This window comes from Oryza sativa, chromosome 11, assembly GCF_034140825.1.
Source record: "Oryza sativa Japonica Group chromosome 11, ASM3414082v1".
Taxonomy (NCBI): Eukaryota; Viridiplantae; Streptophyta; class Magnoliopsida; order Poales; family Poaceae; genus Oryza; species Oryza sativa.
This window is the reverse complement of record NC_089045.1, coordinates 4,390,942-4,396,969: the sequence shown is the minus strand read 5'-3', so window position 1 is coordinate 4,396,969 and position 6,028 is coordinate 4,390,942. Positions and strand designations below refer to the sequence as shown.

General features: G+C 32.6%; 1 long non-coding RNA gene across 1 annotated transcript; it reads right to left on the bottom strand.

Moving 5' to 3' along the window:
* Window positions 1-5,159: 5,159 nt before the first annotated feature.
* On the bottom strand, window positions 5,160-5,809 carry LOC136353892 (uncharacterized). The gene is made up of 2 exons (XR_010737403.1): window positions 5,671-5,809; window positions 5,160-5,413 (listed from the first exon to the last, which is right to left on the bottom strand). It is a non-coding gene; the product is annotated as an uncharacterized lncRNA (long non-coding RNA).
* Window positions 5,810-6,028: the final 219 nt, after the last annotated feature.

Here is a 6,028-nt window from a genome sequence, read left to right as displayed (position 1 = left end):
TAGATATGAATATTATTGTAACTAGGAAGGAAGCCCGCGCAGATGCGCGGGCAATTTATTTTTTGTTTATAAAAACTACCGAAAAAAGTCATATATCATCATAAAGAAGCACATATTACCTCATAACTTTACCGTAAAAGAAGGAAATATTTATACCATGAAATAGGCCATAGATTTTGATATACTAAATGATAATGTCTATCATATTCAAACAAAAATCATATTATTTCAGTTATATGTAAACTTACCTATCATCATCCTTTGCAAACATAATATGAGTTTTGATCTTTTTTCTTTTATTATACATCAGTTTTGATCTTTTTTCTTTTATTATACATCTAATTCACCTATACATGTTCATGGGTATATACAAAGGAATACTCTATATTGTCAAAATTATTTGTACTAATTGTTAACACAATTTATATGAGAACGACATAATTAAAAAGATAAAATATGGTTCCATATGACATTTTCGATTGTATGTATGTTTTTTTTTTTTTGCAAATGGTAATCTCTTGTATGTACGTACTTTTTTATGTTTTTTTGACAAATATTTTTCTCTCATATGAGGTATGGTGTGCGTATGTGCATTCATAGGGTGGGTGTGCACACGTTTATATGTCTGCCTATAATTGCCTTTTGAATTGTTAGTTAAAAAATATTTTCAAGAAAATTGGTGAGGGTGGCATGAAGCAGCGCCATGGCAGCGTGACTTATTCGTCAACCTTGCAAATAGCGGTCGATACATATATGCATAATTTGAGGAAAACCTTAGGGCTACAAAGAAAGAAACAAAAAAAACTACCAGACAGGGTGGACCATATATGCACTCTTCTTTTTTGATTTTGATATCTCCGGTGTATGCGCATGCATAGAGAGGGATTAGCTGGTTTTTAGGAGCGGGGGCTTACGTGAATATATCTAATTTAATGGTTGAAAATAATGGATTCACCGGTTTAAGTGCAAATCGATGGCTAGATGTTTTTTTCCCTTATATTTTTTCTTAAATTTTCTCCTATTTATTAGAGCATCACATGGTATCTCACAAGTGTTTGTAGGAGTATAGGAACGCTATTACTTATACTCACAATCTACTTGTAGTCAACTATCGTTTCTTATGATTTTGTGGCATCCTCTATTTACCTATCATTTTTTATTAATGGTTGCCCACATAGTATCATCATTTATCTTTGGTGCTTGATGACACACATGCTTACTGGATGTCAACTAATTATTAGGTGCATTGTGCATTGATGTATCATAAGCAATATAACTTGATGATTAGTGACACGGGTTTGTATATAGAACTTATTACGTAGGATTTAGCGGGGACATATGATTGATATGTTATAATATTATTGATTCAAAAAGTATATTTTGTACCACATATTTACTTTTAGTACATAAGTAATAAATTTATGGTTATGTTCTAAAGTGCTTATTGGATTGGCTACTCCGTTATTTGTCGTGACCACGCTTACCGAATTGCTAAATGGTGTGTACTTTAAAAAATAATTTTTATTATATAAGTTTTCTGAAAAACAAATAAATCCATTTTCAAATTTTTAGTATTAAATACTCGATTAATCTTGTGCTAATGACTTATGTCGTTTTGCGTGCCCTGGATAAACTAATTCAATGAGCTAGATCGAACGAAGTCAAAGCCCTGGATTAGGTGTTGATATGGTGTCAAATGAATATATTTGATCTTCAGCTTTCTAATAATATATGAATAGAGTAAAAACATAATACATGAAAATATATTTATGATAAATTTAGTAACATCCTTTTGCCATATCAGTATTTTTTACAATAGGGAGTGAGTAATTTTTGAAAATTCTACACACAGTTGAAGTTGTTTTTATTTTGGAAATTGTAAGTCTAATTTAATTATAACATAATCTATACTTTTAATTTATTTATATTTTTTATGGATGTTTCGATGACATGCGCCTAATTTGAATACAATTCAAAATAGCATATATTTTTAACTTAAAGCATAGTTAATATTTTTTTTAGTTATTAGTTTGGTTCCATCTAATCTAAATGAGAAGAAAAAAAAAGGAAAAATAAGCATGCGGGACCTGGCGCGTGTATGTACCGTACATATGTACATATTTTTTCTTAAGCAGGAATACCTGTGTACATAGGTATGTACTTTTCTTAAGGAGGAATACCTACGTATCTAATGCATGTATATTGTCCGGTAGTGGCATTACGATGTGGGAGTAATTTTTAAGATAGATCTAATGGTTGAAAATAAAGGATCCACCAGATCATATAAAAACCGATGGTCGGATGTTTTTTCTTACAATTTCTATGATTTATTAGAGCACCACATAGCGGTTTAGAAGCGTTTATAGGGTACTATGTGGCGGATTAGAAGCGTTTGTAGGAAGTTTATCCTCTTGATTACTTTTTCTCCCTTTTTCTCTTTATGAAAATATTTACAACAATAATTTTTAAATAACCACATCCTTCTAAATTATGTATATTTATTTGTGACAATATATTTTTTATCGTCATAATTTTTAACTTTTAAATCATACGTTCATTTCTTTTATCTATTTGGATCATTGTGTTATTTATGATAAAAATCACAATTAGAATTTATGACATATGTTTTCTACTTCACTCGTAAAATGTATATTCTTCTAAGTTCTATTTACTATCCTTTGCATGTTATTCAAACATATATGAAAAAGAAAGTGATTATATATTATTTCATCATGTACCATTTCACTGGCATGCATAAATAAAATAGAAAGTGCTATATATTGTTCAATCGACTTTTTAAAGCCTCACCTATAAGAAGAATGCCCGCGTAGCTGAAAACATATATTTTTACATCATATATTTTTTATTGTAGCGCAGCTGAAAACATATATTTTTACATCATGTATGTTATTGTACATTTTTTTACCATATTTGTGGATTAATAAATTTTGTTTTTCTACAATAAAAAATACTATTTTAAAAAACCATCTATTTTTTTCTACCCATGTACATATATTTTTTTAGTCTTAATTATAGCTTTTCTTTTTACTTGCATATATACGTCCGTATTTTTTTTAAAGTAAACAGGGCCTTTTAATAGTTTTCTATCGTAGATACGTTTTTTAAATGAACAGTACCTCTTTTTTTTTTTTTTTTTTTTTTTTTTTTTTTTGCAACTGTGAGTACTTACGTCAGATTTTCCTTCCTTTTCCATTGGACGTACTTAACTGGGATTTCCCGGTATAAACGATTTCACTGGTATACCCATGATATTAAGAGGAGCAAATAGATCTAATCTAACGGTGTAAATAACGGGTCCACCAATTTAAATAAAAATCAACGGTGAGATTATAAAATGCCACGTGGCAATCTAAGAGCGTTTGTAGGAACACCATATGGCGGCTTAGGAGTGTTTGTAGGAAGTTTAATGGACTTTTAGTATATAATAGATAGATAGATAATAGATAGATAGATAGAAGATAGATGGATAGATAAGTGCTCAAATCCTATCTTACCCTAAAGTTGATGCCCCTAACTCCTAAAGTTTAACATACAAATATGACATATCATCATCCACTAGCAATTATTATCTAGAGTATTTTAATTTATATATCATGCACATATCATTTATAGTTTTGTTATATTTTTAGAACTCAATATGCAAGCAAATGTCAGATCATTATCTCCACATTATTTAAATGTATATACACTATCATTTCTATAATGTATAACATGCATTCATCCATATATCCCGCAACAAAACATGGGGTATCAACGAGTAGATATTAATAATTGCTGCCATTTTTACTTTCTCTCTATTACTGTTTTCATAATCTATAAATTCTATATAAGTATACCCACAGGCTGTGATTTGGTTAAGCCACATCACTAACAAGTGCTAAGCCAATGGATTAGAGTCTATGCACTGTAAACCGTCCTATTAAGGCTGTGTCCTTTCTCCCTTCTTTAAGATGTCACCTCTCTCATTTTTCACGCGCACACTTTTCAAACTATTAAACGGTGCATCTTTTGCAAAAAAAAAATTCTATATGAAAGTTGCTTTTAAAAACCATATTAATCCATTTTTTTAAATAAACTAATACTAAATTAATCACACGTTAATGAGTTTCTCCGTTTTATGTGCACGGAGTGTGAGTTCCCAACCAAGCCAACCAAACACAGCCTATAGTGAAGCCGAGAAACCTAGATTCAAGCCACTAGTTTTTTCTCAAAAATATTCAAGTTACTAGTTCATTTTTTTAGATTTTCCAGTTATTGAGTGCTAGAATTTGAGTAAAAGATCTAGACCATTTGAATGAGCTAGAGATTCTATGAGTAGCTGTTGATCAAAATTTTCCACCTGACGTACCAGATGTGCGTCGATCGCGCCAATGCTAAGGCCTAGGAGATCTGCTTATCTCCAGTGCATGATTCTAGATCTTGACGTGGTGTGGGCATGCCAATCAGTTTAATCCTGCAACTAACAAGATGTCGATATAACAACGATTAGCCGATAGATTGAACGATCGGCTGTTGGAGACTTGGAGACCCAGACGTTGATGACAATTGCAGCAGGCTCGATTGCAGAAATAAAGAATTCAAGATATGGAGTAAATTGATCACATAACACATCATTTTCCATCATCTGAGACAAAAAGAAACACATGATTGAGAAAAAAAGATCCTGCATGCTACTGCTTCTGCCCCAGCCGTTTCCTACCATGTCCATGCGCCACACGGGAAGCTGCGAGTTCCCCGTCGTTCTTAAACAACCACAGCAATCCCCGTTGTTGTACAACCCATTCGTCCAACCGCATATATCATTATCCATTTTTTAGGGGAAAAAAATCCTTAGGTTTTCTCAAATGGATCAGCATGGATACCTTAAACCAGTCTTCGTATTTCTTCTCGGTTTCAGAAACGGAGAACTTATATTTCTGGAGCAGAGGGGGAGCAAAAATTTTTATGGTTTTAAAGACATTAAAAAATTAGTACTCCCTCCGTCCCATAATGTAGCAACCTGAGGCCAATACCGCCATAATACTAACATAGTAGTAACATCGTAAGAGCAAATTACTAAATCTCAATAACAATGACGTCGTTGAAGGATTGCAGCATCAAATATTCAGGTTATCTGTTGATTTATGGACCAGCTTATATATCAAAAAACATCTCATCTTTATTACTATTGATCTATTATTGGCTAATCTATTGCAGTAATTGCAGGACGATACTATTTTACATCATCAATTGGTTGATTTCTGAACGTCGTTGTATTGGCAGCAGCACTTGTCAGAAGAATCGTTACAAGAGGCTCCTTGCCATTCGAGACCCCTGTGTGAGCAGTAGCGTCGACACACATCGACAGCGCAGCCTTGCCAATTGACACACAACTGTTTGCTCCATGGTCCATCTGCAGAGAACAATGTGATCATCATCAGTGCACTGCATGCGTTAGCCATACATAACACAATCACAGTGTTCAGACATATGGTCAGAAGCTCTGGAAACAAACTGAACAAGTACTAGTTTAAGTTTCAGATAAGAATAAGATGTTTAAATCCCTAGTCTCTTTATCATTGTGCAAATCTGAGAACTGCAAAAATGTGAATTTCAGAGAGAGACAAAAAAAAAGTGAATTGCTTTCATTCATGAACATGATGACTATACCTTGTGTGCTAACTGCATGGTATGATGGGAGAGTGGTACACAAGACCATGAGAGCCATCAAAAGAATGGTACTGTTTTTTATAAGTGCCATCAGGATTCAGGAGGATGATTAACCTATTTCCTATCTGTTCTTCAGTTTCACTATGTTATTTCAGACTCTTGTCCTGCTGGTGTTTATATATAGGCACAATGGGATATTTGTGGATTAATTGCTTGCTTTTTCTGTCCACTCCAACATTAGATGAGTTCTTATCTAAGCATAGACTAATTAGGCACTCTATAGAAATTCTTCTAATTACATTTAATATCTCCTTAAATAACAGCATATACAACCAAATCTGTTTTCTAATGAATTTAA